The sequence below is a fragment of the Lichenostomus cassidix genome, chromosome 3 (assembly GCF_008360975.1).
Source record: "Lichenostomus cassidix isolate B80296 chromosome 3, HeHo_3.0, whole genome shotgun sequence".
In the NCBI taxonomy this organism is placed as follows: Eukaryota; Metazoa; Chordata; class Aves; order Passeriformes; family Meliphagidae; genus Lichenostomus; species Lichenostomus cassidix.
The window spans coordinates 55,219,823-55,241,656 of NC_139483.1; the positions used below are offsets into that span (position 1 = coordinate 55,219,823).

The 21,834-nt window shown below is 41.0% G+C and overlaps 1 protein-coding gene across 3 annotated transcripts in view; it reads right to left on the reverse strand.

The window, feature by feature from the left end:
* Positions 1–19,281, reverse strand: part of PLEKHG1 (pleckstrin homology and RhoGEF domain containing G1) — a 139,083-nt gene extending 119,802 nt beyond the window's left edge. Inside the window, exons 1-2 of one of the 3 annotated variants that reach the window (XM_085055845.1) lie at positions 19,227–19,281; positions 11,657–11,707 (exon numbers count right to left, since the gene is read on the reverse strand). The gene's annotated coding sequence lies outside the window, so the exon portion shown is untranslated. Of the gene's footprint in view, positions 1–7,329; positions 7,558–7,642; positions 8,019–11,656; positions 11,708–19,226 lie in introns of those variants that run through there. The other 2 variants (XM_085055843.1, XM_085055844.1) reach the window with 2 other exon arrangements.
* Between the last annotated feature and the right edge of the window lie 2,553 nt (positions 19,282–21,834).

Sequence of the window (21,834 nt, forward strand, 5' to 3'; positions counted from 1 at the left end):
CTCAAATAGCTGCATGGTGTACACAACCAGGGTGGGCAGGTGCATCTATCAGGGATGTGTATCAGCTGTGTCCACTTGAGATGAAAGAGACTCAGCAGCAACAGATCTTCATTGACAAAGGCTGATGACCAGCTTTTCTTCTGAAGAGAGCAAATGAGATCATCATGGTTCTGTTTTTTCAGAATTCTTCCTTGAAAAACAAACACAGCTCCTATCCTATCCAAACAGTTTGCAGTGGTGTGTGGAAGAAATCCTTTCTCCTCTGTACCCCACCTGTGCATATCACAGGTCACATTAATGCTTCACCAAAAAAAGGGCAGGAAAAAAAATTATCTATTATCCTTGCTTTTACCTTGCAGAAGTCTTAGTCAGTGCCTTTTCTGTGCTTTGGAGGAGCCTGAGGAGTGCAAGAGCCAAAAATGTGTTTGATAAGAGGGTTGTTTATCAGCAGGATCCTCTGCTGCAGGGTTGCAGAAAGAACCTCTTCAGCATGGTGGCTTTTGGATCTGCACTGTGCATGGCAGCAGCAGGACAGCCTAGCTCTAGGACTGCAGAACTGAAGTGACATTGTCAGCACGCACAGCCATGAGTGAGAAAGCACACCTTTGTTGGTGACAGACCATGCTGTCGAGGAAAGTGCTGCTGCAGGTGAAGCAGCAAAGGACAAACTGCATAACTGAGAACACCAGGATTAGTCAGCACACATGAGATCAGCTTTAAAATCTGCCCAACACAGCTTGTGCCTTAGAAAACCATTCTGTCCTTCACAACAAAAAGAAAAGTGGGGTTTTCTTAATGCTCTAGTCTTCACTTCCCTGCTGACAGGCTCTAAGGAAGAGGAAAACAGTTCCTGAAGAGAAGGTCCGCAGAAAACCTGTCCTTTTCCTCTGAGAAGTTTGCCTAGTACTGACTCTCTTAGTAGAGACATCTCTGATACCAGCTTAGGAACCATGACATCTAAAGAAATGGAGGAGCACAAGCATGCCAAGATACTGCTCTATATATCAGTATTAAATCTTGGAGATTAAATGGTCATTAATGCCCTCAGAAATTAACTACTTTCACTTAATAACAGATTGCAGTATTCTAGAGTGGTTTACCAAAAAATCTACACTGTGCCAGACACTTGGTACTGCATGTAGATGTTAGGAAAATAAGTTAGCAGCTTTGCCCCAAAAATCTATGGAAAGTTCAGAAGATTAAATGAGTTCAAGCTCAGAAAGAGATGCTGGAGATGATCTCCTCATACTACATGACAGAAGAGCCTTCACAGCACAACCAACCTGATACGGCAAGGATTCTCAGAGGCTATATCCAGTGAGGAGTGGGCTAAGTGCTTCTGTCTGCCTGTAGGACAGAGACAGCAACCTCCTCAAGGCAGCAGGAGCACAAAATGACCAAGGTAAAGCAAATCAGAGATGTATGATTTCAGATTCATCTAACATCAGAGAGACAGAAAATTATCAGAGAAGACTGAAGGAAAGGAGATGTTACAAACTATATGCTGGTAGAGTATGAGGGTAGGCAAGTTCTCTCTCTAAATTCAATTATGATTCATTGTTAAATACATCTTTGTCTACTACTCAAATAGGCTAAGACTGCTGATGCTTCAGAGAAATTTGTGTTTCTGCAACTAGCTGAAGTCTGTGATGACATCATTTAGACACTAAGGTGTGACAGCTCTCTGAGCAACTACATGAGGTGTGTTATCAGGATAGTGAGAAGGAATTGGAAAGCAAACAGTGAGAAAGCTTCATAAGCACTTCAGTATGAAGCATGCTCATCTTGGCAGCACCAAAACTGCTTGTAAGCCAAATGTAGGTTTCTGCTATTAACTTGGTTTCAGTTTAAAACAGCAAGTGAGAAGCTTTGTGCATACTGAAGTGATAAAGATTACTGACATGCATAATAAGTAGCTCTTCATCTTACTCGTCTATTTGCAAAATCATTACAAAGAATGAACTATAAGTTTTCCTTCAAATCAGGCTTCAAAGACACAAAGCACTATGTCAATTTATACTGAAGTATCACAGATCTGTGGCAGCAGCAGCAGAAAGCAAGTGGTTCTGCCACTGCCTTTCTGAAATGCATTGGGACCTGAAATGCATGTGGACCTGGACTCACTGGGATAGGCAATGCAAATACAGAAAAATAAACAAAAACAAGAAAACCCGCAAACAGCACATTGATTATGGTATGTAGAAATCACAACAAAACTCCAGCAGACAGCTGCAGATTAGCGTATCTAATCTTAAGGGACATACATGAGGGTAAAAATTGGTAAATACTTTAACAAAGCAGAGCTTACAGGGGGTCAGGGAAGAAAACTTGCCTCTGTTTACAGGTAAGTTTGAATAACACAAGGGAAAGCATGGGAGAAAGTACAAGCACTAGAGCCTATGCACTAAATCTAGGAAATAGAAAGTCCTTATGTAGGCTAATTAAAAGGCAGAAGCTGACCTTGAAGCCCACACCCAGATGACAATGCTGAAAGATGTCAGCCATGACCATGAACAGAAGCTGGCTGTTCCGCTGTTCCCAACACTGCTCCTTATGACAACCCAAATAGCCGTCTCCTTCCCAAGCCAGGCATCAAGGTTTTATCTACAAGGGCTGTGAGTAAGCAACTGAGCAGGTGATTCAATCACTATACCCATGACACACTTCTTACCTCTGCTCTGTGATTTCACTGAACAGAAGCATGCACCTTATCAGCAGAAAACAGTAGCTGAATGATACTAATGCATGGAGTGTGATCTGAAACGTCTGAATGGATACAAAGGTTCAAATATTTCAATGCTAAGATTCATGAAGTTAGGTTTTAAAACATCTGGGCAGGGCTCACATGCAAGTTTCTACAGCATGCATCCTTACAGGAAGAGGTTTGGCACCACTTGCTGTCTGGAACTCAATGACAGAGCAGGCAAGCAAGACTTATAGGATTCAAAGTTAATTAGCAATGCTTCAACCACAAGTTTACATGGGAAACTGCTGCCAGCCCAATTTATACCTGTTCACTACACTTATGAAACACACATGCAACCTCCACTAGCACAATCATCACAGTCCCGTTGACCATTAGGACACAGAGCCAGTGGAGGGCATGCTGAGGAAGGAAGGAAGGAATCAAGTCAAATGTATTGAGTCACTCCTAAAGATAAATTTTTAAACTGTCACCTTGCTTTGCATTTTCACAGCAATGCTCTGCACCACGATTAGTGAAAACACAGATAGTGACAACCCCCACATGCAGGTACTTCAGAAGACACCCTAGTCAACAGCTGACAGTGGGTTTAAGAGTTTGTAACTTTGCTTGGACAACTGCTTCTTTCAAGCCTCCTTTCTAAGTAGCTTTTCCCTCTATTTCCTTCCCCAGTTCTCCCTGACTAGGCCCCTTTCTTTTCCTGCATTTGTGATCAAGTTCATGGTTAAACCTATTTTAGGCCAAGTTCATATAAACTCAACTTTTGGTGAATCAGACTACACCGACCTATTCGATATGACAACCACCACTAAAAAAAAAAAAAGAAAAATAAAGGTTTATAAGTTTATATCCTTAAAGTGATTTGGGAAACTTTAAACCCTTAGAGCTAGTTTGTCACACACTTTTTGGAATATTAAACAGGCTTTACTGATGCTTTACTTATTTAATCTGTTCACATTCACCTCTTGCATTCTTAGCCACATGTATAAAAGACTCCTGTACTCACAATCCTAACTGTTGCCACAGCACTAAGACTGACTTTACTCTTCACTCACTTTGTTCGTGTTTCCAGGTCAGTTCTAAGGTTCCACCCTCTTACTCTGATGTGTGAGGCTTTTCTAAAACAGAGGGGAAATCTAGACTCCACACCCTTTGCATTCTAAGTTTACAAGTATAACACTTTCTTCCACTTTTTTTCTCATCGACAGTCCTACTAGCTAAATCTTTTTTTGTGCAGCAACAATAGTGCAGGTTCTCAAAAGTAACCATCCAGCAACAGCTCTGCAAGCCTTTCGGCCACTCCAGACTTTGCTGAGGGCTTCAATAATTCTTTCCCTTCTTCCTCCCCTCTTAACTCTACAGAAGCAGTATGTCATTTAAAGTAGTGGTAGGACATCCTCATTATCCCCACAAGCAAAAATCCCATCTTATTATAAGATCGTTATCACTGTACATGTCTTCAGTAGACATTACATTACTAACTTGCATTTTTTTCGTATTTCATTATTCTATTTTCTATTGTATATTCTACCTAAACATCTGTGCACTATACTTGGTGATTAAGAAATGTATGGCAAAGTAACTTAAACCCATAACTCATTTAACATGTCAATAAAACATGTTTGTTTAACACAGCAACCTTCCTTCTCAACACATGACTGAATACAAAAGGGAATGCACATCAGATTAATTCCTTTGTTCTAATTTATAACTGTCACAGCTTTATACATGTCTAATCTGAGAAATATTTCTAAGTGGAGCTGCAAATGGCTCCCTTTATCATCAGCTTGGATGTTTCCATTATTTCCTGATCCAGCACATGTGACCCTATGGAGTTGGGGTACATGACAGGGCCATGCAGCCACCCAGATATGTGGTCCCTCTTCTTCATGACCCCATGCTCACAAGACCAAGAGCTGCAGTTTTGGCTTGGCTGGTAGAGACTTAGTGGTGTCCAGCAATTGCTGGAATGGCAACCAAGCATGAGGAAAACCAATAAATAAATAAAAATCAACAGTTCAATGAGTCTTTGGCATACTTCAATAACTGTGCTAAGTCTCCGTTAAAACATTATTATTTGGGATGTCTTAAAAAAAATAAAAGATAAGAGAAAAAAGCTCTGTCCATTCTATAGTCTCCTTCCCTAAGAATTGTTTTGGTTTAGAATTGGTCTTTTTTAGTGACAATTTTAGAGATGACACCTCTGTACAGAAACCTTTTTTTCAACAGCAGTATCTCAGGTTAATCTGTGGATCTACTCTTCAAAATTACTAACAGCAGATTTTATAGCTGTGTTCTCAATTTCCCCATTTTTGGGTTGATCTAAAAAACGCTCACCAGAACCTACAAGTTGTATGGGTGATGCTACCACAGAGCAAGGTAAAATGACAGAAGCCAATGTCAAATTACAGTTCTGCTAGCATTCTATGGTTAAAGAAACAGACCGGCTTTGCACTGCAGAATTTGCATTCAAAGATAATAAAGCACTACTTCAAGTAAATGCCTTTGTTAGTTGCTACAGCCCTATCTGGTTAGCAGGGCTTAAAAAGCTTCCCTGAATGGGAGCCAAGAAATCAGAAGCGTATGAAAGGCAGAGGACAACAGGTATACAACAGCCCAATCCAAACAAATGCATACAAGGAGGCTTTCAAACATGCAGACTGCTCCAAATGACTTCACAAAAATACTATCACCGGTGCCACATGAAAGAGTGCGTCAGTGAAAGGTTCAAACATACCAACCTACACAAGTAACAGCAGCAAAAAGTATACAAACTCACTACTTGCCTAAATTACTTGTTAGAAAAGTAAGCAGATATTTTCACTTCCCTTCTAGCTTTAACTTTTTAGGTCACAACAAAGGTTTAAAATAAAATAACAAAACTACAAAGAAACCCAAAACACAACGCCATAAAAAAATCTACCTAAACAAAAACACCCCACTTCCACACAGGGAGGTACCAAGCCCTCAGTTAGCTCCAAACCCTTTCTACCTTTTTCCATGGCCTCACAACCACTTTAGTCTCAAAGTATGCCTTTAGACAGTTAATTTGTAGTCTCACATCCTGCCGAAGGAAGGAGAACACATTAGCAGATGTCCTGAAATGATGAGAGCTGCCAACAAACTAAGTTCCCTACTTGAAGGTTTCCACTTAAAAACCAAATCAATGCTGTCTTTGCAAGATGTTATCAAGTAAGACTATAAATTACAAACTGATTTGGCTACACACCTATTTTTTTTCCTTCCTCTTTTTTGGAAAATCAGAAGTAAAACAACATGAAAAATGACATCTCAACACCTAGTGTTAGAATCATAGCATGCCTTTGAAGAGATGCACTCAGTTGTGTGGCCACAGGTTGACGTTGTTTGCTTAGGGCTCTCCAGGTCTGTGAGAAACAGCCAGCATTCCCGTAAATGAACACATTTGAAACTGAACCTTTTATCAGAGTGCTTTGCACCAGTTCTAGTTTGCCAACTGAGAACACAGAGCAAAAGTAGAGTCAAAGTTTGATAGCTAAGCATCTGCATGGACCCGAGAACAATACCAATATTCATTAAGAGGCCGAACTCAAACTGCCTTCTCATATTTTCAAGACAGGCACTCCATTAATACATTTCCTAACCTTAGCATAACTCTTGTGTTTTCATCCCAAAGCACCCCCACACACACTGGTGAAGAGTTCCCAAAATTATGACAACTACATGCCACACACACACACACCAGGGGAAAAAAAAGACCCTAAAAATAAATCTCAAGGGAGCTATATATTGTGCCTTGCCAACCACAGTGAATTGTACAGCCAGGAGTTGCTACAGCCAGATTTAGCTTCATACAGGCTAACAGGATTCCTTTATAAATTTAGCTAGAGGCACGGGCAACAAACGCTTGTGGAAATTTGAACTGCAACTATACAGCAGCAAAGACTGCTCCCTCCAAGAATGAAACAGTAGCAAAAGATGACTATTAGAAGGCTCTTATTACACAGCTTTCAAAACACCTATAAGTCATCAGGTTCTCTAGGCAGAGTTATTAAACTGCTGAAGTACCAGCGAACATTAAAAGAAATACGCAAGGCGATGGCTCTTTCTGTGTCTGCCAATTAATAATCAAAGGAGGAAAAAAGCCAACCAAGGAGAGACCGTATTGGAAGCCAGCTGAACGTTCAGCTAAGTTTGTTTCAGGTCCTTTTCCCTCGTACTTGGAGCAGTGCGGCTTGTGAAGAAAGAAGGAAACGAGTGCCTCAGATCTATCAGTGCTAACTTAGGGATGAGCTCTGAAGGGCTTCTCCTTCAACAACAGGGACTGGAACACACAACCCACAAAGCAGGGAAAAGACGAGTGCAGGATATGGGGAAAAGCATCCATGGTCCCATAGGACAACATGACACTGCTCTGCCCCACTGCCTCTCCACAGAATAAACATTCCTGCTCCTTAACAACAGATCAGTCATATTTTTAAACCCCTTTAGGCCACACATCACAATCCCATTAACTTTAAAATACAAAAAAAATTGAGCGACTGGGGACGGGGGGGCGCGTTTGAGTTTTCCAGAAGACACAGGTTTGCTAAAGCATCCGCACAAAACCCGAGGCCCCACGCAATTTTACCACATTTTAAAAGTACCTGTATTCTCGCCAAAGCAACCCGACGAAGCCCCCAGGCTCGGGCTGAGCGGCTGCAGCTCGGCCAGGCTACCCCCGGGCTCCGGCGGAGCACAAAGCGCTCCGGTGGCCGCGACAGCCGCGATGAGCGCACGGTGCCTCCGGCGGGGCTCGCACAAAGGCTGCGCTCACGGAACGCCCTGCGCACCCCCGGCGTGCTCTCGGGGGGCTGCGGGGCACCGGCTGCCTCACCGCCCGCCCCGCACCGAGCCGCTCCCGGAGCCGCCGCCCCTCCCCGGCGCGCCCCACCGAACAAAGCCCCCGGCGGCGCTCACCGGCAGCCTCTCGCCGTCTTCTGCCCTCTCCCACCGCTCCTCCTCCCGCTGCAAATCCAGGCGCAGGGGTGCGGGCCGGGAGTGCGGGAGCTTACCCCGCCCCGCAGCCCATTCAACGGCGCCGGCCGGGTGTCCCCCGCGCAGCGCCCGCGGCCGCGCCCCGGCTCACTCCGAGCGCTCCAGCTCCGGGCAGCGGCTTAATCTCCAAACTTCCTCCTCCTCCTCCCGGCCGGGCAGAGGAGTCTGTGAAACTCCCCTCCTCCATGCAGCTCCCGCAGCCCAGCCGCTGCCTCAGCCCCTCCCCGGGGAGGCCTGGCCCGGCTCTGGGTTGCTGCTTGCTCTGCTCTGCTTCTCCTCCCTACTCGGCTGCCCCCCAGCCCCCAAGGCTGGGAAAGGGGGGGAAGAGAGATTAACCACTCGGATTTGTCTCTGGAAGGGAGCCAAAGAGAGCAGTCGGATTACAGCCCTTGGAAGAAGGGAGGAAAAGGGAATAGAGGGGGTAAAGAGTGAGAAAAGAAGAAAGAAAAAAGAAAATCCGCTACTGTTTCCACGCAGGGAAAAGCGCTGGACTCTCCTGCCCACCCCCGTGTGTCAGGTCACAGCCGCTCCGCCCGGCTGCGAGCCTCATCCCCGCCTCGCCGAGCTGCCCACCGGCTTCTCTCCACCACCAGAGGTCTGAAATTCAATTCACAGGTCTGACAGAACTCCTGTAAATGAATTGTCAAACTGCCAAAATGGGAACGGGGCAAGTTCACCCCGAAATACAGACCCGTAAAAAGCAAACTGCAAGAGGTTGCAGACAGAGACTACACCTGTCTCCTGGCAGTCTGCTGGGTCATCTTCTGTGAAAAGGTGAGTTTAAAGTTACGCAACACTACAAAAGACTGAATTAAAAAGACACACACACAAAAGAGAAAAATGGCTTAAATAAAGCCTGAATTCTTCATACATGTTCAGTGGTCCTTATTTCTCTGAGCTCTAACAAAATCCTTCGTTTCCTGTAAAACCTTGTTCTGTATTTCACTTTTAGTAAAACTGTGTCACTTTTGTTCTATAGTTTCTCCCTCTACTCATGCTAATATACAGCATGTGGAATGCAAGGAAAATTAGGAGGTTAGAACAGCTCATACTTTTCAGATGTCAAAACAAGTAATTACAGCTGTAATTCAGAAAAAGCAGGAAGCTTCAGTTTGCCCTCATCTTACCTGTTCTTACTGGAATTCTAAAAAAACAAAACAAAAAAAAAAAACAACCCAAAAAAGCCCCAAACAAACCAAAACACCTCGGACATCTTGGACAGGCTCTGTTTCTCTCTCTTTGATTCAGAAGCCCAGAGCTCTTTCTCAACATGCACACTTGAATATGCTTTAGACCAGTGCTGAGTTTTAAAAGATTAACATATTTATGAATTCATTTTGGGCACATTTCAAAATGAATATTTGTGTTTAATAAGTGGGACTATATTAGCTTTTCAAGAAAAAAAAACCCTTCAAATGTTTTAATGACAGCCATTCTTGCACGTAGCATTTATTGACATCACAGAATTACGCCACAGTTATCATAAAATCACAGAATATTCTGTGTTGGAAGAGACTCTCAAGGATCATCGAGTCCAAGTCCTGGTCCTGCAGAGCACAGCCCCAAGAATCACACCCTGTGCCTGAGAGCATTGTCCAAATGCTTCTTGAACTCTGTCAGGCTTGGTGCTGTGACCACTGTGCTTGGGGAGCTGTTCCAGTGCCCAACCACCCCCCTCTGGGTGAAGAACCTTATCACCAAGTCTAACTCCACTCCTATTTCCTTGTGAGCCATCACTGTGCTATCAGGCAGGAAAGGCAGATCACAGAGGGCTGGACTCCACAGTTAATACCCTGGACTGGTATTCTATAAAGTTGCTTTACAGGAGGGCAAATGGAAAAAGGGCAAGTCATTTCAGATGAGACTAGTTGGTCCACTAAAACCAACCCACTGGTTGTGACCTCCTGCACCACATAGCTACTCCATGTCTAAATTCGGCATCCAGCTGAGCACACATCCTTGCCTCAGCACACTACACTCTGGCCTTGGGCTGGGAACAAAAAGTTAGCCTTCATTTGCGAGTCAATTTAAAAAAAAAAAGCAAAAAACAAAAGCAGTAAAACTTTGATGAAACTACTGGGAGAGAAGCATTTGTAACTCTTTCCCATTTGGGGAATCAGGGAATGTTTTTCCTTTATGAATAGATCTTTGAAAGATGGTAATAAAACAAACTACTGCTTGATGCATTTATCTCAGTCCAAATTAAAACAAATGAAAATGCACACACGTCCCCAAATGGGAAATACAGCAAAACTCTCAAACCACAGAGTATTCCAAGTTGCTTTAAGAAACTGAACGGTCTCTCCAAATATGTTTTAAAGGCCTTACATGATCTGTTCCATATGGAGGTTGTTTTTCCTCAGTGCTGTGACTAACAGGAAAAATCTTCAAGAGGAGAAGTCTCTTCCTCTCTCTTCATCCTTCTACCTCCGTTTACCCAAAGGACTGATCATGAGTCTGTCTGGTTTCTGTTTGCTTGTGCTAAAAATAGCATTACAGTGGACTGACAAAATACCCTCAGTTGTCAGTCGACTGATAATGTAGGATCATTGTAGCAGAAAGAATGAGAGAGGTTTAAAAGTCAAGATTTACAACACTGTAACACAAAATAGTGTATCTGAAGAACCACCCATTTTTTGAGGAATTAGATACATGCACAAATCATGGGAATTCCTGTCTTTGAAGGTAATCCTTGTGACTATTGGTAAAACGGCATGAGTGACAATGAAGCTGCAGGCAGGTGAATCTTTCTCCTGGATTTTGCCTTGCACCAGGTCAGAGGCACAGGAGGGAGCAGCAGTTGTTGTAGGGTTTCCCAAACAGCTTGCTCAGTCACCCTCAGCAGCACTCTGTGCACAGACAAGAAGCAAGCTTTTGTTCCACCCACCTTCACCTTTTTCGACACACATCTTTATCTACTCACTCAGACAGGATCTCTCATACTCTCACACAGCAGGATCCCTTCCTGATTCCTTACATAAGGTGGGATCCAGCTGCATCTGCCAGCTCTTCACCTCAGTCCCTCTGCTGCCCTGGCAGTCAGAAATGTGCAGTACTAATGAGTTGGTGTCTTTCACAACGCTGGCCAGAAATTAAACTTCATGTACTACTTGAAAGCGATTTGCTTACTGTGGTTGGGCATCTATAACCTAACATTATTTTCCTTCTAGGCCGTCTGCTTATATCAGCTAGTCTACCAATAGGTTTGTACACACATACATGTGTTCTCAAACAGCACAGCATTTCTTTACATCACCAGCTCTGAATTGCACCAGTCATTGTACTAATGTTTTCCTCACTTTGGCTGTGACTCAGCAAAACTGTAACCAATGCCTCTAAATGTACAGAAATCACTGCCACTTCAGTTTTGCTGACTGATGATGAATTTCAGCACTCACTTGAAGAGAAGCACAAGTTTATCTGTTCCAAGTTAGAATCTGAGGGGGGAAAAAGCCTGTCCCTACCATAATAGAAAACTGCTACTTGTGAAGACACCACACATGCACACACTTAAAAGAAAAAAAGACACATCCCAGAATTAATTGTTAGGTGAGGGGGAGGTTCTGTAAAAGCAAACTGCTGCATCCATGCCATGCACAAGGGTGTAAAGCAGGGAAAATGGATATAATCTTAACCTGGGCACTCGCCAGTCAGAAATAGTAATAATAATAATAATAGTAATAAAATCTGCAATGTGCTCCTTGCCTTGCATCCAAATTAATTATTCCACCCATGATACAGTGTAATTGGCAGGCACAGCTACACTCATTTGCTTTGCAATGCAATATTATTAAGTGTGTGGGGTTTTACAGCTATGCTCCTATTTAATAGAACATACTCTTTCATGTACACTAATGCCAAGGAGTACACAATCATTCCAGTAATTATATGTTCCAGTAAAATCATTAATATCAAATAAAATGCTATCATACTTACTTTATGCCTGTATCCTGTAGGTATTCAATTACCTCCAAGCTGATGAGATACCTATATGCAAAAAATTAGAAGCATATATAGGTCTTTACAGCAATAGCTGCTAAAACATTTAGTCACAAAGTTCAAAATATCTTATTCCTAATCTTACTGTAAAGTTTAAGTGGAAATACTTTAAATACAAGATGACTTTGCATGCCACTTGCCTTGGGAAAAACATAGTGTGCATAAGGAATGGGAGTAAGAGGATGAAGTTTAGTGGTTACAAGTATGAAGACTGTCAACATAAGAAAAGAACAAAACGTTGTACAGAAGGAATTGACTGAACTTAATCTTTCTAGGGAGGGGGTTTGACACCTTTGTCTGGGAATATTTCCATGCAGAAGTAAACATCTTTGAGATCATTTGCTTTTCCACATAGCAGCACTGTTTGGATCCTCCACAAATGTAACTGTATTTCATAAAAAAAGCACACAGACCAGCTGCAGTTTTCATGAAATAGACTTCTGGTAAATTCAAAAGCTAGTGCAATTATGTTGTCAGCTCAGGTCTCAAATTCCTTGCAAATCTTGGGTCTTAAGCACAACCTCCACCATGATGCTTTTTTCATTGTGATAAATAATAGCTGTCTACATTTCCCATCTGTTCTTCTCCAGAAAGTTTTTCTTCTGTCTTATCCCTGAAAACATTTGCATCGACACCCTTGCAAACAAAAACCATGTTTCAGTCTTACAAGGGCTCATCTTTTTCCCAATTAAAGTTTCTTTGGAGTATTTTAGGTTATAAGGCTGGAACTGAGCAATTAATTTCAAACTTTGGCCTTCAGCCAAAGTTCAGCTCTGGAAGAAAGTCACCACTAAGTTCCATGCTCCTCATAACAAAGCCACCAGTTAAGGATGAACCATTGCAACCCCTCCAGATGGGGGTTACCCGTTTTCTCTGGACAGGACAGACAAAAAGCACTCAAAATAAAGTTGAAGCAGAATCCCAGCCACTCCCTTTTCTCTGTTTAGTTGCTTGCACAGCATACAGCCTTACTGAGCACACAGGAGGTGGTTGTTCCTCAAAATTCAGCTGCCTCTTATTCGCTTAATTTGATTATTCAGAAAAACAGTATTAAGATGTCCCAAGGAGGCCTTCAGCTTGTGTGTTTTATTTAGGGACTATATGATTATGCTCTTTAAAAGGATTTTTTTCTTGCTGCATGTTTTGTGGTGAGTCTACTTGTTAGAAAAAGTAGGATCAAGTCCAAGGTCTTAAGAGCACAACAAGGAATATATTAGAATTGCTTTAAGCAGCAGCTAAGAGTTACTTTTCAACACTGCTAATACAGGTTGCTCAGATGGCAGATGAGGTCATCTGATTACAGGACTCCAACTTCAAGGAAACTCCTTCAAACATATAACCACTAGTTTCTTCTGACTCATCTAGGTTATTTAAAAAAAAACTTTTACTACTTACATGAAAATCTTGTGGTTCCCTACTTTCAGCTGTAGCTTTTAAAGCACAATGCTCCACAATAATTAGACTAATTGTTTTAAACTACCCTCTGAGTAGTAAGTAATAAACATGCTTTTTTTTTAGGCACTAAAGTAAATTCAGCCCCTAACTTCTCCAAGATCACCAACTAGTCCATGGAGTATTTTTCGCCAGCACAACTGGCCCTGGATCATTCCTTGCATTTAGTCTGGTTTGCTGCCCATCAGAGAGCAATGACCCCAGAGTGGGTAGATTGTAAGGGCAATTCTCTGGACATGGATCATAGAGGATCCCAAGGGGCAAATTTCCAAGAAGGAGCTAAGAGGACTGTAATCTCCTTTGCTGTATCACTGTCTAATGCAACACGCAGCCCAAATCACCTATCAGATAACTGTTTGGCCACTGTTCAGCCATCCCAATCCTCATCAAAGCTGCATCCTGTGCTGTCCTAAGCTCCTACCACAGAAAACTGATGTCTTGAGGAAAGATTTTCCTCTCTCTTGGTAAATTCTATGAGTGGGAAAAGCCAACGAGACCATGGGCAGCAGGCATAATTCTTCATAACTCTCAAAGTTTGAGAACACTCAAAAGCTCACTTGCAACCACTGCAGACTCACCAAGGGAAGGTGATATTTCAAATCCTATCAAGACAGAACAAAGATTCAACAAACTCCCTTTGGTTTCATTCTGCACCTATCTGCAGACAAGGCAGTGGAAAAGGAAGTCTCAGAGCTTTATCAGGACTTGTAAAAATGAAGGCTGTTAACCCCCAAATGGGAACTTGCATTGACCTTGATCAGTGCCTGTCCAGAAGGATGTAAGCCCTAAAATGCAGATCTGTCATTGACAAAAAGGCAGAGATCTCTTACAGTTTTTACAAATCCTGCTGACCACAGAATGGATAGATGCTTTTGATTTTTTAATAATTGTATAAAGCAGTATAAAAATACAAAATACTTTAAACAAAAGAGAGAATAAAGACAGTACCTTAACCTCAGACAAAGAGGATTAAGAGCAGAAGACATATCTCAGTGAACTAATAAAATAAGGAAGAAAAATAGAAGAAAATGAAAAAGAAAATAAAAGATTAAAAACCAGAAGTCCTAAAGTGTTATGGTCAGTGTTGTTAACTTGTTTTATTTAATGCAGAAGGTTAGCATAGAAAGCTAGTACAGACGAACAACCACAAATTAAAATCAGAAGCAATATCATTTAGAAAAGACAATGTGTTGAAGCATCTTGTAAATACTTGTTTATATAACATGACATGGCCTATACTTACTCATTATTCTATCTCTGTTCACAAAGGAATTGTCTATATAAAAAGTATGAAATTTGAATGTTAATGTAACTGAAACAGTTCCAAATAATTCTGAGGCATGGTTGAGTGTCAATTATCAGTGGTTCAAAAAAATTCCACCAGACAAGCAGCCAGCACACTGTATTATTATTATAGATGCAAGACTTACCAAATAAAGTGACATTGAAATTGGAATATTTGGAAATAGCACATCAGAGAATCCCAGAGTTGTTGGAGTGTCTCAGAGACAATAGTGCCCAATTTTCACTGAATATTGTTACTAGACTATCTGCTACCTCAAGATACAACAGATAAAATAATTTTCATAGTGTCTTTCTCACAGCCATTGACAAAGCAGATGATGTAAAAAAGAGACAAAAGGCCGTTCTGTTTCCTCAAGCCTTCAACTTCATTGTACATCTGTCCCAGGACAGTGTCCCACTACATCACTTTGAACAAAAAAGCCAACAAACACTTAAGTCTGTTAACTGCCTGTAAATCTAAGCAGCTGTGTTGTGAGTCATTTCAGGACTGGCTAATAATTGAATAAACAACTGTAATTGTCCTCCATGAAACTCCCAGGTTTCCTTTCAGTCTTGGCTTCTCTCATGAAAGCTGTACAAGTTAGGGTGCAACCACAAAAATTCAGTCAGCTATGACAATGTTTACCTAATACTTCTAGTCTACCAACCATCATGAAACACATCCTGGCTCTGAGAATGTAACAGTAATAATTTCCAAATATTCCAAATCTAATGATGAGAAACTTTCTTACAGAGTAATATTTTTGAGGACCCCAGCTAAAACTGCCATTTATTATTTATACTGCAATAATGGTCACAAAGCACAGTTACCAAGGGGCTGAATGCACCATTTGTAAAAAAGAACAAAAGGTCCCTATAACAGGGAATTTGCAATCTCAGTGATGTTGCGAGTGTTCTGAACCTTTGAGTAAATGTAGCTTAAATTTCAGCTGGAGATCTATTTTTCTACATCAGTGGTCTTTAACATATGGTCTACTACTTCGAGACCTGAAAAGATAACTGAGAAAAGAAAGTTTGTTTCACTAGACGTAGATTCATTTCACAGGGGTCCATAAATTTGAAACAGGTTGAAAAAAACAATCTTTATAAAGATTTGTAAACTATCCCATGGAATTGCATTCTTGCTCAGTTATTTGATGGGATCATAACTACACTACTGGTTAACAAGAGAAGCAGTCACTCTGGGAAGTTCACTGAGAGAGACACTGAAAGAGGCAATATTCCTGAACCCAAAACTTCTGCTGCCTTCCAGCAAAGGCCCCAGACATCTGTGCATGCTGAACAGTTAGCAGCAGCAACTGGGAAAAAGCTAAGAGAGAAGAGCCTAGGAGCCAGAACTCACCTTGGAAAGAGTAAAATCAAATTCTAGGGTCTGTAAAAATCTATAGATTTTACTAGTATAAAAAGTAATTCCAATTAAACCTCATGAGGTTTATATGAAAAGTTTGTAATATGAAGATTCCCTACTGGTGAGCAGATTGGTTTGCTGCTGTGACTAATTCAGCCTATGATGGCTTTGCCAAGGCTATAAACAAAGTTTCAGGCTTTTTTATGGACACAAATACTGCTGGAAAAAGCTCTGATAGCCTCCAGCTGAAAATTTCTTTTCACCTAAAAGACACCGATATAGCTTGCACAATATCGAGCTAAAAAAAAAGCAAGTGCTTGTGTCTGAAGCCTAAATTTGCTTTGATAGTTAGTAACTATCTGGTTTGGCATTCCTGGAAGAAGGTCCTCACGGCTGTGCTGTCCATAAGACAACCATGTCAGTGTTTCACACTGCTGCACAGAGCTCCCTTTAATAGGAGCCTGTGTTGCTAAGGTTAGGAGATATCCTGGTAGAGCAACAAGTCCAGAAGTGCAGGGTCAATCTGGGGTGAAACAGAGTCCTCCCAGGGCTGACATCATAAAGAAGCAAGAAGTTTAAAAAGGCTCACAGGCCTGTATATTTGGTTTTGACCTGCAGAGTGAAGATCTGTTTTAATCCCATGTAATTATGGCCAACAGATATTACAATTATTTTTCTGAATCTTACGGACTGGTATGACATAAAACTGTCTCATTGGAAAGAAATACCTATAGACACAGACATTGTTATTTGCTTTTGTGTATAAAAACAAGAAAGTCACAAAGAATCTTTCTTTGTTTACCAGGCAGCTGATCTGCATGGTAGACAAAGAAAAGTTTTTTTCAGCATGTTTCTCAGAATGACAGTAGTTAACAAGCAAAGGGATGTCTTTATTTAAATCCACATTAGAGGCAGAATATTTTTCTGTTTTACCCTAATCACTTGAACTATGTAAAGTAGTCCTTTATACTACCTTCTTTCTTTTCATTATAAAATAACCCCACACCTTTATGCTGCCTTTCTTTAGGCCCAAGACCACGCGTTTTGACGAACTGAGTCTATGGGCCTATTGTATGCTTCCACAAAATAAACAAAAAAAAAATTAAGCCAAATGTTTGTCAAAATGAGTTGTTCCTGTCTGGGGAAAATATTTAACAGCTGGGGAGAAAAAGGTATTTTTCTTACAATACCAAATATCTTGATCAATCTCTCACTCTACAACCTATCTTTTTGCCACTTTTCTCATTTTTTAAGGTCTTTGTGGGTATCTTGAACTAATCATGTCTATCCTATCACTGCATTCATTGATGCTCAGAGCCGAATTTGTTTGCATAGAAGGAGAACATAATTTCAGAAGCAACCACGAAGATTGAATAAATATCCCTAAAAAGAAAGAGACCTCAGATTTTATCTTATATTGCTCATCTTGTTACTTTTGCATATTAGCAAACAGGTAACACCATATACTACAAAGATAAAATACTGAGTCTAGAGAGCACTTTGCTGCAAGGAGGTTTTCTGTGTAAAACACACTTAATGCATGAAGACAATTAAGTGTTAGAGCAAGAGGGTAGTGACAGAAGAGAAATTTGTTAAGAAAAGGGAGGAAAACCCCATAATTTCTGACCTGCCCCTTCCCTTTCAAGAAGGCTGGGAAGGCTGGCTTCTCTGCCTTGGAAGATTACTCCAAAAGAGAAAAGGCAGTGCAAAAAAATTACTCTCAGAAGGGCAATCAGAGAGTGAGCACATAAACACATGCTTCCTTTTGAGCAGACTTTTCTGAAAATTGCCTCAGCTGTCTGCTGAGCTCTCATGGAAGGACTCTTCCTTTCTGTTAAAAAAAATAATAAAAACCTTCCTCTTCATATTTTGGAGATACCAACTCTCCTTAGTGGCAGCAGTTGCCAAACCTTTTCTTGAGCAAGCTGAATAAAGGTTTATGCTGCAGACAAAGTACCTGCCTTGACTGGGACCTTGGAGACAGCAGCTTAGGCAGCAATATTCTACCTAAAGCCCATCAGTAATTAACAGTCACTCATCACATCAATGTCTGCCTAAAGACAGTTCTGAGCTGCTTCTGGTTAAAGGAAAATATATACTTATTGTAGATGTTCTGCTTGTGTTTGCTATAGTAGACTAGTGCTGAGCTACAGGCATATATAGAATTAAGTGAATCAGAGGAAAATTTGTATTCTTCCATTGGAAGAACACTTTGGGTTTGGACAAGGCTGTTAAAACAAGTAGTAAAAGAAAATTAAAATTAGCATTGGATATTTCTCTCAAGAAGTTCCTTTCCAAGATTCCAATGAAAATTGGCTTTGACCTGGCAGATTTATGAGGCTTTGAAACATTCAGTTGGAGCCCAAGCAATAGTTTGTTTTGTGTTTAGAATAATAATACTCCTTAACTGAGGCAAAGAGTGGCGGTGACACCACTATTTATGGCTCGTTGTCCCTCTCAGTTTCTGCACAGGGAATGCAGCTGGACTGGTTATTGCTTTCACAATTACTGCATGCCTTTTATATTGGCAACCCTCACATATTGAAAAACCACTAAACTGCTCCCCCAGACCTAAAGATTAATTAAAAAGTAGAGGTTTTGGAAAGTGATGTTTTCAATTGTTGTTGCTAGACTTCTTATTCATGCTATTTGTGTGTGTTTGTTTCAAGCTTCCAAGCTTTTCCCCCAACCCATGAATACTACAAGTCAAAGTTGAGATCTTCATATGTTTCAGGGTTCATCTGAAGCCACATGAAAAGTATTAAAAAAAAGTATTAAATATCATAGTATTAGCAATAAACTTGACAGTCACCAGCACAGAAACTTGGCACAGCTGTTTTTTCTTCTCAAATGGCTTTCTACGTGAAAGATAAAAATACCTCACAAGGCTTGCACAACATTTTTGACAGGTGGACACATAAATATAGTTTAAAATTTTGTGGTTTTGCCTTTCTTCTAGAGTTTGTATAACTTCAAGCTGAAGTTTTCTTAATGTACTGGAAGTACCTCTTTCTGTACAACCTCCTTTGGCTCAGTAATGTAGTTTGCTTTTTCTAAGTGGAGGTACTGAGTAAAATGGGAATTCTTGTTCCTATTGAAAAGGCAAATACCATTGTTTTTACTCTTGTACAAGAATTCGAGAGTTGCAGAATCAACAGGCTGTTTCATATCCCATCATCAGCAGATACTGGGCTGAAAGCCAGTTTCTTCATGATGGCTTTGTTTAGCCTACAGTTTTGTAATTCTAGTTAATTGATTGCTGGTTTGTTTGAGTTAACACAATTGAAAATGGTAATGTAGACATCCAAGAAATATTTGGGGCAGAACAGTTCATTAATCAAAGTATCAGCATGTCCAAAACTTTGCAACAGACCAGGTTAGGTTGGCTATAACCTCTCTCACCTCTCTCCCACCTGACACTCATGAACTCCATCCACATCTCCCTGAGGTCTGCTGCACTGAAGGAACAGAGCTCTCATCAGGACCCATCACCTTTTATGATCACAGATGAAAGCAGACAGATTCCCTGCAGACGGAGCAAACCTTCCACCCGATCCCCAGCACCAAAGAGAGACAGGATGAGGCACTCAAAAGCAGTTTCGCTCAAGCACCTTACCCCCATTAGTGCAGACAGCTGAAGCAGCAAAGGTTACTGCAATTAAACCTTTCCTTTCACCTCTACTTTACATTTGAGTGTGAAAGAAGCTGCTGTTTTCTTCCATTTTCACATGTCATAACCATGGCATAATCATTGATGGTTCTTCATGCAGGACAGAACTGTGCAGAGCAGAACCATTCTCCTGCAAAGAAACATAAAAAATATGAACAGACATGTACAGTTACATTTATGCGCCCAAATTGAGAAGGGTGTTGGTCATTCTGATGTGAATTGTAATAAACCAAAATGCTAGATATTTTTAGCACTACCCTATAAAACATAGCAGTTATGAAAGATCCTAACTCATCTGGCACTGGCTACAGAATTTTGGACTGATATAATAAAATAAGTGATAAAATTATACTGTTCTTTAGGATGTGTGTCCCTTGTCCTTAACTAAAAGGACTTGCAATTCAGGATCCCACCATGCAGTTGCAGTCCAACTGGTGAACGCTCTAACACAGATGGGATTTGGATGTGTTTACTGTTCCATTGTTTGACTTTATCCTGGTGTAGCATGTTTCACTAAGTGACACAATGGTTTGAGTCTTCACTGCTGTTCAGCTTTCACCACCCATAGAAGAGGTTTAATGACAGAAAATTGTAACTTAGAATTCTGCAGTGTAATGAGGCTGGAATTTGAGCACTGGTTTCAAACCTTAGCTATGTGTTTTAACACCAGAACTACTCTGTTCCCCTCTGGTGAGCTTGCATAGCAGCTTATATTGATGTTATAAGGCATGAACCTAATGAAAAAGTTGCATCTGACTTCCAACACCATATAAGAGTATACATAACACTCCTGGAGAGTGGACATCAGACTTGACCCTCCATTACTTATCTCTCTGGAATGGCTGAGAGCAGCTTGCCATTGGTTCTCCCAATGGTCTGGGAGAACTTACATTTCTATCTTTCCTCTTAAACAGGTCAGTGAAAAGCCTTACTGTACTTATGATGAGCTAAAATAGAGCTGCCTAAGCTGTGTCATAAGCAGTTTCCAAAGTGCAGACTGATTCATGACAGCTCAGCATGGGGGTGCTGAGAGAATCAGACTCCTGACTGTTGCATGCGAAAAGACTGATGAACAGGGGGTGGTCAGGTCTGAGAAAACAAAACCCACCACTGAAATTGCTGAAAGTTGCTGACAATTGTTTTTGCACATAGAGGCTATTTCTAAACATGAGAAAACTTACTGCTACTAACTGTTCTGTGTTTCCTCTTCCTCTTGTCACAATCCCAGTCTTCCTGCCATGGTTAAAAAGGAAATCTGGAAGTAGGAAACAAGTCAAGAGGCAGCCCCACCTTTTTTATAAGGAGACATCTATGTTACATGGAAATGTCATTCTTAAAATAAGGAGAGTGGTTCTAGTTTTAATAATTTTTATTAATTAATTGAACTTCACCAGCCAACAATTATACTGACCAATGCATTATAGTTTATATATTTGACCTCCTTGTCCCAGGAGATCAACACCCCAGATGACAGATGTGACCCCTGAGAGTTTATCTGATACGCGAGGAGAGAGATAGAGAGCAGATAGTTAGAGGTGAGATTAAATAAACAATGATGTTCTAAAGCCTAAAGTTTTAGACTGTTTGTCCTTCACTGTTTTCTTCATTTCTGTCACACAGGTTTCTCTCCTTCGAGTATATCAAAGAGTAAAATCAAAGAGACAAAGCCAATGAGAAGAAGATTGTAATAGAAGTTTGGCTAAATGAAGTTAATACTTCTTCTCTAGAAGCTTCAGTCCCAAATCACTTGATGCATTCCTCTTTCTTTTTTTTCCCACAGTCTAATGTTAGAAGGGGTGCCCAGATTGGTACAACTTCCTTAATAAGTCAGGAACTCCAGAATAAGGAAAACTTGAAGGAACAACAACTCCATGTCAGATGCTATCACTCCATACTTTTTCTGTATAATGACAAAAATGCATGAGATATACATTGCCCTAAAGAAATGACCATATGGAAGACCAAGACACCACTATTTTTTTCCCACAGTGGAAAGCAGGGTAAATTTTACTCTCAGATTCACAGTTCATGTACCTTCAAGAAAGGTTCAGTCCCATTTTCAGTCACTGAGGGGCCTTCAAATATCTTGGTCCTGGAATATGCCAGGAATTTCCCCTGTATTCATGGAAGCTACAATGAGCCAGTATCAGATATTGTGAGAAGAGCTTGTTCTGTAAATGTGACATAGAAAAAAATCACCTTGTGTGGGAGCCAACACAGCATATCACTTGAAACAATGGCCAGTGGCACAGCCAAGTGTATGCAGCATGAATGGGAAATCCCAGCCCTGAGACACTGACCTTCCTGACTGTCCCTCACCCATGAGAGCAAATCTTCTGT